Source organism: Taudactylus pleione, unplaced genomic scaffold, assembly GCF_031769625.1.
Source record: "Taudactylus pleione unplaced genomic scaffold, aTauple2 ptg000121l, whole genome shotgun sequence".
Taxonomy (NCBI): domain Eukaryota; kingdom Metazoa; phylum Chordata; class Amphibia; order Anura; family Myobatrachidae; genus Taudactylus; species Taudactylus pleione.
This window is the reverse complement of record NW_028284523.1, coordinates 203,916-216,060: the sequence shown is the minus strand read 5'-3', so window position 1 is coordinate 216,060 and position 12,145 is coordinate 203,916. Positions and strand designations below refer to the sequence as shown.

General features: G+C 41.0%; 1 protein-coding gene across 5 annotated transcripts in view; it reads right to left on the bottom strand.

Annotated features, from left to right (window-relative positions):
- ADNP (activity dependent neuroprotector homeobox) overlaps window positions 1–6,410 on the bottom strand; it is a 30,377-nt gene extending 23,967 nt beyond the window's left edge. Inside the window, exons 1-2 of one of the 5 annotated variants that reach the window (XM_088472122.1) lie at window positions 6,262–6,410; window positions 4,227–4,377 (exon numbers count right to left, since the gene is read on the bottom strand). The gene's annotated coding sequence lies outside the window, so the exon portion shown is untranslated. Of the gene's footprint in view, window positions 1–4,226; window positions 4,378–5,928; window positions 6,233–6,261 lie in introns of those variants that run through there. The other 4 variants (XM_088472123.1, XM_088472121.1, XM_088472125.1 and 1 more) reach the window with 4 other exon arrangements.
- Between the last annotated feature and the right edge of the window lie 5,735 nt (window positions 6,411–12,145).

The window sequence follows — 12,145 nt, the reverse complement described above, 5'->3', positions numbered from 1 at the left end:
TTTTTTTCTCCATAGAAACATAAACATGTCTCAAATTCTAAAGGAACTGTAGAGGTTAAAGAAATAATTCCAGGTGTAGCCTAGTTTTACGTCCCAGAGTACTGGCCTACAGCATTGTCGTCCAAAGGCTCACAAAGCCATGCAAGATTAATATAAAATAACTATTCAGTCCAATATGTACTTCCCAGTCACAGCAATATTCACATTAACACTTTACGCAGCACTGATCCAGTAGCCATTCCAAAAGGATATTCACTACTAATAGGGGTATTCAATATGAAACGAAAACTTTGCAGTCTATGCGTGTCGAAGTTTTCGCCTCACATCGAAGCATTTGCCGGCGAAAAAGTATCGCACGCGCCCCCAATTATACCCGTATTCAATATGAAATCGTCGAAAAAGGCACCCAGCGAATGTGAAATCACCCCAACACCCCCAAAAAGATGCTCTAACATGGGGGATCACTCTGGATACCCCCGATTAGCCCTGCTGAAGGTTTTTGGGGTCTTTAAACGGGCTCAACAGCTGCTATTTTGGGGATTTGGGAAGGTGGTGAAGAATAGTATTTTGAAGTTTTTTTTGCAGAAAATAAGTAGGCCCAGCAAATTTTGGGCACTTGAAAATGGGGGTGAGCATATTTAAAAGTTGCTAAAGTGAAGTTTAAAAAAAAAAAAACATGAAAAATCCACCTGCCGCAAACACCTGCAATGAAAAAAAAATAAATAAACACCTGGGGCATACTTGGGGACCCCCCTAGATTGTTTTTAACTTTGTACCCCCCAATTTTGTTTTCACCCCCAAAATTAAAGTGCTTTTTTTGGGGTCTCCGGGGGTTTTTTTATTTTTATTTTTGACACAGTTTACCTTTGGGGGACTGTCTGAAGGTTGCAGGGTGGTTTCCAAAATGCAGCACCCCAAAACCCCAATTCTGCACTTTTTTTTCTCCACCCATTCCTTGGTGATACTTTTTCACAGGGTCGAATGCAATATACTTTTCGCACCGGCGAAAAGTGTTCAAATTGAATACGGTGTAAAAGTAAAAGCGGCGAAAATGACGTCATCCGAGCGAAAACCTTGCAGAAACTGCGTTTTCGCTCCATATTGAATAACCCTGTAAGTGTGCCACGTACGTTCTTTAGTCACACTCATTAACATGGGTGTAATGTCCACAGGCCAGTTGTGGCACGTGAATATGAACAAGACAATGCAGGTAGTGCAAGTGCAGTAGTCTCCGATTTCCATGTGAAAACATTATGCCATTTACACAGGCAGACGTGGTAGAAACAAAAAAAAAAGAAGAAGTGATATTAGTTTCACATGGATTCAATATTACTATTGTAATAAGTCCATTATAATCCAGATGCACCAAGAATTATTTAAAAAAAAAAAAAAAAAGCTAAAAACATGAACACAGTTGCATATATGGATATTTACAATAATTATTATTTGAAGTAAACAGTTCACAAATCCAATTTCACATTTTACAATTGAGGATGTTAATTTCCTCTGAAATATTAAAGTCATAATGATTATTCAATTACTCAGCAGTGAAGTTGGCCTGTTATAAGATCTGGGTGGTGGTGACCAAGGGGAATAGTACCATTTTCAAAAGTGTGATGTGCTTCTTACATAAAACAAGTCAGAAAAGCAAAACAATAAATAAAAAAATTTGTCCCACACCAGCTGAAACGCATAATAAAAGTTTTAAAGGCTGCGTAATAACCAAAAAGTACTCACGAATCCATAACAGCTACATCTGGTGATATCACCAAGAGATCAACTATTGCCATAAACGGTCTTTAAAATCTCAGCAAGGATTGCAACGGTATGGTATTTAAACCATTGGGATCCTTATTAAATTAGCTTCCTTAGTATTTTCATAGGGAAACTATTGTGGAGAGACCAGCGATTCTTACATTGACATCAGTGGCAGTGACCCATTGATGTATAGAGTGAAGCCTAAAGCTGGCCACACACTAGACCAACTTACATCCAACCAGCCAACTTGTTAATTGGTTGGAATGAAAATCTGGTAACGGATGGGAGTAACTGTTGATCAGCAATTTGCTCCTAAATGCCATAAAACAGATGAAAATGTTCGTCAGAAAAGTTTGTTAAATGTTTGATCTAAACAATTTGTTCAAACACCAGTTTTTGTCCATTTTCTGGTGTTTGGGAAATTGGCAAATTGCTGATTGTCATTTGCTTTCATCCTTACCACATTTTCATTCCAACCAATCAACAAGTTGGCTGGTTGGTCAGATAATCTTTAGATGTGTGGCCAGCTTAAAGGTGCATAAACACGTAAAGATTTTCTGTCCAACCATCCAACTAGTTGATTGGTTGGAATGAAAATCTGGTAACAAATTATTTAGATCAAACATTTAATAAACTTATCTGAAATTCCATTTTCATCTGTTTTCTGGCATTTAGGAGCACATTGCTAATCATTTACTCCCATAACTTACCAGATTTTCATTCCAACCAATCAACTAGTTGGATGGTTGGACAGAAAATCTTTACGTGTGTATGCACCTTAAGTGCTAGCGAAAACACTCGTTTTTACCAACCATGCGGTTTCTTGCCTCTTTAGTAAATATACCTCTAGGGGGAGATTCAATTAGCACCACCAGATTCAATCAACGGAGTATACCCCACACGTTAAGACCCAGAGGTGGCCTTTTCCTTGCAGATTCAGGAGCTGAGGAAAAGACTGCGATAAAAGGAACCTTTATGGGGTTTAACACACGAGTAAACCCTCTAATTCCTCATTTTACGCAGAATCAATGGGTTAGCCTGTGTTAACCCATTGTTTACTGCACATGCAGAAAGCTAATTAATTGAATATCTATTCCCCGCATGGTGCGATCAATTAGCTGCAGGGCATATCCTGCAGCTAATTGAATTCCCCCATAAGTGTCCACACAAAAGGCTCTTAAATCAAAAGCTAGTGAAGTTTTGAGGCTGTATTACCTATTAACTATGCTAGCTAACTGATGAATTGCTTACCATACACTAAAAAGCTCCATGAAAATCTAAATATTATAAACCCTCAAAAAGATCATGCAGCTGCAATGCCCAATGAGGAACTACATTTGATCCCTAAGTATACTGTCAGATTTCAACAAAGAAAAGCCTTCCCCATCTTGGTCACACAAACAGGACCGATTACTACCAGCATAGACATCAGTACCCTGCAATATCTGAACCATCATTCTGAGGGCGGAATTCAACTGATTACGCGGTCCGGATCTCCCACGCGGTCCAGATCTCCCATCATCTAAAGTGACAGGAGATCGCGGGCCGCTATTCAATTGACGCCGTTTTTCGCGCTGATCGCGCCCATAGAGGTCAGGTTTAACCACGTAAAGCAGCTAAACCCGACCGTGAAAAGTGATGTTTGGGTGCCCAAACAGGTCACTTTTCGCACATTTCAGCTCTCATCCCCTGGGGCTGCGAGCTGAAATGTAGCGCTGGCAGCTGATCACGCCCGACAGCAGCAAGAATTGAATAGCTCCGTCGGGCGCGATAGGGGCTAGAATCAATTGAATTCCGCCCTGAATGTTCATTAATAACAATTTACATAACGTCAAAAAGGGAACACTGTCCAGTTTCTATGCTTGATACATAGAGGTCATTCTTAATATTAAGGTGGGCCTCACCAACTCTACAATTTATCAATATTGCATAAACAAAGTTCTCTCTATGTACTTTTTCTTTTACCCCTTTCCAACTAGTGTCCATACATTTACATTGGGGTGCAGGTAGATATGTCCCAATAGGAGCCTCAGGTTCATCGCCAGAAAGCATTAGTTCCAGTTCCTGGCTGATTACTGGAATAACTTCCAAAGTGTGCACTGTGTACTGCTGAATGTGGAAGCCTACGTTTTGTTTTTGTAGCATCCAGGCTTACTTAGTGTACGTATGGGCAAGTACTCCTAGATCAGTCATGACATTAGGTATTCCCATGCTCAGGACAACTAGTTAATTCATAGTCTGGGTAAGTTTATGGAGCTACATTAACTCGCTGCAAAGAAACTATAGATAGAATTGTGTAAAAGTTTTCTAATGTCAGTTTTCTCTCTTCGAAATCAATTTCAATAAAAACATTTGATTATATATTAGATGTGAAAATATCTAAACTCTTGAAGTACCAGAGATCCTGCATACAAGTTATATATTAGGTTAATGTTGACTGAATGCAGGAAAATTGCAATATGACAAACCTTTTTGTCAATAAAATGTGAAGATCAGGAAGGAAAAGCAAGGATGCCAGTACCACAAATGATGATGGTAAACCTCACACAAAGCAAGGTGATCGCGGCTGGAACTGGGGTCCATACATCCAAGTTGTAGTTTCTAACGAAATGAGTCCAGCTGGGAAAGCAAAATAAAATGTGTTTCAAGCTCTGCCTACCACACATGCTTATTTGTTAGTCCATTTTTACAAAAACTAGCATTACTGTATATTTACCTGGGGACTATAATTACTATTTGCTAAAGTGTAAACAATGGTGCACTTTGTTGCAAAGTCTACAAAAGAACTAATGGTGCCGAAGCTACAGAACATGAGCAATGTAGGAAGGCACAAGACAAGACCAGGGGAAGCAGAGCTGTGACTCACCGCTCTGCACTATGGGTATGCAGTGAGATGTTGCAGCTCTGACCATTCCTATCCCAGGCCTGTAGGGGGCGCTGTGCAGCAGTTTCTTCACCCCATCCCCCATTCCAGAGCCTTACCCAGCGCACAGAATGCGCCCCCTACAGGAATGTGGGAGTGAATAGTGATCTCTCCCGGTGACACGGCTGCGGTGCATTTTGGGTGTAGGCAGGCTTTATTTTTTTATCCCCCTTTCTTCCTATAACGCAGACCTATGACTACTACGATGTGATCAGTAAAGACAATCACAGAAGCAGCACTAGATGTGACAGCAGCAGCCATGTGCATAAGTGATCATCATAGCCAGCCAAGAGCACCAGTCTTTGTTCTGCAGCACTCTGCCCTGTATGCACATCATATATATATATATATATATATATATATATATAGATGTATATTTCTCTCAGTCTGTATTCCCCGTGTCGTGTGTGCTGTGCAGCAGGCTGGAGGCAGCATGCTACAAGTCGCGCCTTTTTCAGCAGACAGACTGGAGGGGAGGGGGAGGCAGCAGCCCTGTACCCATCCCCAATCATTAACCCCTTCTCTGCCCGCAGCCGCACAGCAGCACCCCTCACACCTCAGATGTGGTAATCCGTTCTGTGCCAGGGTTCAATAACACCCAGATGTGTGCCCCCATACACATGACAGCCATCAGCCATGTATATGACATCGTATACAGAAGGCTGCTGAGGGCCTTATAGCCATCAACTAGCCATATCCCCAACCTGAGTACCCCCCCAATACATCATATATTTACTAACACACTATCTGCATATGTTTCCTGTACTATGTTCATCTGCCCTACAGCAATATACTGCGACCTGAGCCTGTATCCTCATACTGTCAGATGACCCATATACAGGATGAATGGCCATATACTGCGCCCAATGAGACCTATAGGAATATATAGGAGCCTGTATCTGGGTGCTGATCCTATATCTAGTGCTCAGTAACCTGTAGTAGTGTATATAACGCGGCATCCTTGCCCTGTTCCCCAGAGAACATACACACACTATATATATGTTCTGTACCCAGAGATCCGGTAGATGTATAGGTATCCCCGTACTGGGTACTGCCCCAGACACGCTGTACTCTATATGGGTAGCAGTGTGTTCCCTATTATATGCCCCTGCCTGTACTGTGCCCTGCAGCCTTACCCCTCTCCTGTGGCTCCCCATCCCTTCCTCACACACATCAGCCTCCCGTGTCCCCCCCGGTCCCGTGTGCACAGCGCTGGGGGTCAGCAGCACCCGGGGGCCCGGACGTACCTGCAGCGCTCCACTCGGGGGCCCCAGAGATGGGGGTGACAGAGGCCGGAATTTCCCTCACCGGCCGGCAGGGAGGAGGGGAGGAGGATGGGGGGCGGTGGTACTGGAGGTGGGGCGCGGAGACCCCGGCCCGGCTGAGGATGATGGGGGTGATGATGATGGTGAAGGAGCCGGTGGCTGAGTTCCTCCTCCAGACAATACACAGCGGCTCCGATCCTGCCCTGGCCAAAATGGCGTCCGAGAAAGATCGGATGTGGCGTCAGCGGCTCATTAGCATGTGGGGGGGACTCATTGTCCGGGCGGGGGTCGGCGGGAACCCGGGAAAACACAAACCTGGCAGGAGCGAGGGTCCCGGGAGGACTCGGAAAGCGGCTCTCAGGTAGTCTCTTTGTCCCAGGCCCGGCGGTAGAAGAGCGTCTCTTACCGGCAGCAGCAGACTGTCACCGCCAGGGGGCGCCTTTCTCTGACGGAGGGATACACACAGACATGGAATAGAATCACGGTGGGGATGTGTGGTGTTTTTTTTTTTTTACCCTCTCCAACATATCCATACGCAGCCGGGCCTACATTATGGAGTCTGGTCACATGATACAGTGGGTCTCAGTGCTGCGGCCATGTGGTCAGGTTGTGGTGGGTGGCCCAGAGTCACCTCTTCCTCCTTGCTACATGTGTACATCATACACACAGTGGCCAGGGTGAGGCTCTGCTTAAGACATGGCTGTCCTCCACCAACCAGCCCCTGGGATCCATGCAGTGAGGAGAGGGCCAGTTGGTGCTTAGGGTTAAGCAGGAAGACATTGGTCAAGTGGAAAATCTATGGTTATTGGTCTACAACTCATTGCCAATATGGTGTGCGTTGGCAGGCCTATGACACATGTTAGTCTTGGCTGCTCCTACAGCTGCTGCAGCACTTCTTGACTTCTTAAGTCACAAAATCGATATTTTGCCTGTAGGGGCGCCTGGTTACAATGCTGAAGCACTTTCTAGAGGAGAGGATGGTGGGCAACTGGGAATTTGCTGGTACAGAACAAGCTCACCCATCAAATCACTTAAAGAATTTCATAGGTTAACTTTTACCCATTATATTTGGGTCTGCAAGTGTATTTACTTAAATTATTTGTTGCACTTCAGCTGACTTAAATCAAATATCATTGAGAAGATATAAAAGAATATGTGACTATGCAGGGTTCTCTACAAAGGAAATCTGGATTACTTCTTTCATTTAAAATTTTCAAACCAAGACCATTTGGTTTTGTTACCAACCTCCTGAAATGAGTAGTTGTCCATTCACACTAGTTTACTTGTACATGTTGTGACCCCAATTTTTAGAAAAAAAACATGACAAATTCAGTATATTGGTTGGGGGACGTATGAGAATATTTGCAATGTTTATATAAATATAGTATTAGGAATTGAAAATCAAAAACATTCTAGAACTACTAGAAGTATCTAGTATCAATCTGGAGCAAAAAATTCTAATCGACCGACTGTGACAATTGAAGTGGTTTAATTCCTTTCAATTCCCCAGTCTCTTCTATGTAAAATTAATAATTACTAAGGCAAATCAGTCTGTTTTACTGCTTTCTTTACAAAGAAATAAAGCAACCTTCATTGGGCTCTGAGAGCCTATATTGTGACTTGGGCCTAGAACTAGAGCTCCTTCCAGCCCTTTGTTACTTTGGCTATTTCACAATATTCTGAATATGAGTAGTGGTAGTAGTGAGCCAAACATAGGCTGCATTATTTGGTGTCACTGCATTTCATCTTACTGCATACAGTATTACCAAGCCAATTCCTTCCCTATTACCACTTTATCAGAGAAGCATTGTGGAAAGGACAAATCACTATACTGAATTGAAAGCAGAAATAGAGGGTAGAGTAGAGGATGTAGTATTTATCATTATTTATTTAAGGTTTGGAATGTATAAAATTAGCCATTGACATCGCCTTTTATATGTATGTTTTATGTTTCAATGCATAACTCATACTGGTTAAAGCTAGGTACATACCTAAAAGAGTTTGCTCACAATCCGACAGTCTTTATGATTTTCTGGGAGTTGAAACAGTCTTGATAACATCCGATTTCAAGTGTACAGACTACTGAATTATCATTCCGATCTGAATGATTATCTGCCCTAAAGATTGTTAAAGGTGACATTTTTAATTAACTATCGGGCAGAAATATTGGTCAGGTTATGTACACACTACAAAATGTGCACAATCTTTTAAACACTATTCGGCCCTGGGTGTTGTGTACACACTCTGAGGTTATCTGACCGAGCAGCTGAAAATCAGCTAATCAGCCCAATAAATGGTTACTGTATTAGTAAACGCAAAGTTATAACATAAAATAACTAATTTGTTTATTGAAGAACCATACAAGGAGATGAGAAGGCTGTAGGCCTGTACACAGTGGAAGCAGCCATTTTGTGGGCTGAAGCAATATTTATGGCCATGCAGCCAACCAATACACAAGGAGCTGATGAAATCAGTGACGCATGAGACATTTAAGTAATATGCCGACTATCGTTTCAGCATACAAGAGTCGCACGTTATGCCGATATACTACCAAAAGGCTGATGTTCTTGCATGAATATGCCGCGGGCCTGTTGCTGAAAGAGTTTGAGTACTAAGATGCTGAACAGCTCACACAGGTGGCCATACTCAGACAGAGAAGCTGCACCTGTCTAGAGACGCACCACTCAGTATTTCAGAATCTAAGGACGCTGACAGTGGGTGTCTCAGTCCTTGCACATTCAGATGCATGGATGTTCACCAGGGAAGAGCTTTGTAGCAGCATTAGCTTACTAGGGTTTGTATCTTAACAGTTGCAACATAGTGCCAAATAGCTTGATGGAAATTGTTCTAAAGGTGACCCAAAATAGAATATATGGGGAATTGTTTTTAAATTGTTTTATTCTGTTTGAGTTTTCTTTCATTAATTGACTATAAAATCATTGCTTATAAAGTTATGCCTATCTTTATTCAAAGTTAGTCAACATTGTATTTGGTATTCCAGTCACCATTTGTTCCCAAGAGCTTTTATAGCCAGTTTGCGTGGGCAACTTTGACTGAATTACCAAAATGCAGTGGGAGAGAGATAAAATGTTAACCAATCAGCTCCTATCTGTCACTTTACAGGCAGTGTTGAAAAATGTCAGTTAGGAGCTGATTGGTTAACATTTTATCTCTGTCCATTTTATTTCTCTCCAAGGCTTAGTACATAGACCCCAAAGTTTACAATACTGATGGTCAAAATAAAGCATGAACTGTTGGCACAGGCGCCATAGTCTTGTTTGAAATAAGTGTGGTGTGGGGGGCTCTGGGCTGAGTTGGAGTCTTCTTAGGGGGAGCAGTCATAAGTTCCCCCCGATTTTGTGCCTGGGGAGCTGTGGAGCATACAACTGGGCACATCTTTACTTAAATTAACCAAAATTGTGACAATCATGGTCTACAGCCTTTTCAGTCAGAGGAGCGGAGTAACATTCACTTTGGCAAGTTTGTGCCTATAGTACTTTTCAGTGGGACAGCATGTCGTTGTGACAAGTGTTGCAGTGTTTGGAAATGATATATACATATAATAAAATGCACTTGTCGTAAGGTGTATGCGATGACACAATAATGTGCATCACACACGACAAAGAAAGCTAATCTGATTCAGACAGTTGGAAACATTGGTTAAGGAAATACTAGTAGACTCTGACGATAAAGTCATAACTGGGAAAACAGAAGCAGGCTAAGAAATAAATTAGACATGCAAATGCATAGGCTAAATAGAAAATGGCACAGTCAGTATGTAAAGGTGGCAAAACCTTTTTAGATTTATAAGTGAAAGGAAAAAAACAAAAGCAGGACTAGTAGGATTTAAATCAGAGGGAGAAAATCTTGTTGTCAGTTATAGCAGATCATCAAAATAACTTTCAGTTCAGCAATTACAGTAGAAGACAAGGCACCTAGGTAAAATTGGAACCTAACTGAACTCTGAAAACTTAATGTATATGGGGCCAGATTAAATATGTCCTAGAACACTTAATAGTATTAAAGGGGTGCTGTTATCACCATTAACTGAATGAATTATTCAACCCGTCACTATTAACTGAGGACAGAAAATAGCAATTGCTTCATAAAAGTGTCAGTAAAGAAGATTCTTTGTACTCCAGACCAGTTAGCTTGACATCAGTAGTGGTAGCTTTTAGTTAGGCCTTTCATGGTATATCCCACATTAAGGACAGATAAATAAATTGGAGTGCTAGGGATTAGATTCTAGGGTAATAGAGTCAATTGAACCATTGGTAATACGGTGTTCTGTTCTGGAGGCCATATATTCCAAAGGTCATCACTTAGAGAGTGTACTAAGTAGGGTTACTAAAATTGTGCACTGTCAGCATCATAAAACATACCAGGAAAGGCTAAAGGAACTCTGTGTTTATCATGGAGAAGAGAAAAGAGAGTGGGGATACAATATGAAGCTAATTATCAAATAGGGTAAGATGGTTGTAGGAATAAAATTGAAGCCTAGAAGGTCTGCGTGCTCCTTTTCTGTAAACAAGCTGTATATTTCTATGGGTCTGTAACAAAAATACTTTGCAACAAAAGTTACTAATTTAACCCAGGCTCAAAGCACAGAATGCTCTGATAAAGAGTTATTAGTAACATTAACAAATATATCTGTTAAAGTTTCTGGCATTTACTTGCGCTAAGGTATTTAATAGAAATCCGATCTCAGGGCAATATTTTATTATTATTATTACAATGGACATTAGATTTGTTATTAATCCGAGGACTCATGTGATTATTTACTAGCAAAATTTGCACTAAACCACAGCAAACAATCTGCCAATATCTTTCATCTGTATAGTGCAAAAAAAATGATCAACTACTTACTATGGTTTTAGTGCACATTTTGCACTTAAGTCTAATGTGAGTTTGTGATTGGAATGACTAAAAACTGAATAATAATCTACTCTGCATATCATGTGTATTGTTTTATGGCATTTGTTTGCATTATCCGTCCATAGGATAATAAAACTATAGTTCTAAATGTAATTTTAATAATTTGACATTGATTGCAGAGATATAAAAATTTTTCAAACTCATCCATTAGGGAGAGATGGGTTCAGGTTCAAATTAGTCAGGGCCCATAATCCTTATGGATGGGCAGCCTGAATTTAAGTAACACCTTGTGTGTGGAACTTAGTTTAAATATATATATATCTGTACTAATAATCATAATAATAATAATAATAAAACAACCAGATTTAAAACAAGCTCTATATCAAAAGGGGTAAAGGGGACAAAGCTTTGTTGTAGGTACAGTATATAAGAGAAAGGAGAAAAGCAAACGGACGAATAATAAGACTTAAGACAGAATGAGTCTGTCGAGGGAGACGAGGAAATAGCAGATCATCTAAATGACTATATTTGCTCAGTATTCACTACATAAAGTGAGGGGGAGGGGCCACAGTTAAGTTGCAAGAATATTTTTAAAAAAATTGGTAGAAAGAAGTACATTTGCATAGGAGAAGGTCCTGACCGAACTGTCAAAGCTGGATTTTGAGAAATCAATAAGACCAGATTGGGTAAATCCAAAGATACTAAAAGAGCTTAAAGGGGTGCTGGTAACACCATTAACAGAATTATTCAACCAGTCGCCAGCTACAGGAGTAATTCCAGAGGACTGGAAAAGAGTGGATGTACTGTAGTCCCACTACACAGAAGAGGAAGCAAGGAAGAGGCAATGTAACTACCAACCAGTGAGCCTTACATCAGTAGTAGGAAAATTGATGGAAACACTATTAAAAAAAAGAGATACGGAATATCTCAAGTCCAGCAATTTACAGGATCCCAATCAGCATGGATTTACTGGCTGGAGATAATGCCAAACAAATCTTATTGACTTGTTTGACAGGGTGTCTAAAGTAATAGATCAGGGGGGTGTAGGTGTAGCTTATCTATACCATATTAAGGCTTTTGACACTGTCCCACATCGCAGAACGCTAAAAAATAAACTTGAAAGCTTGGGATTGGATTCTAAAATGGTTGAATGGATAGGAACTTGGATGGAGGTTAGGAAACAGAGAGTTGTAGTAAATGGAGTGCAGTCTTAGGAGGTAAATGTGGTGTACCCCAGGGATCTGTACTTGGACCAGTGCATTGTAATATCTTAGACATTGTAAATGGTATTGAAGGTATGGTATGCCTTTTTGCAGAGGACACA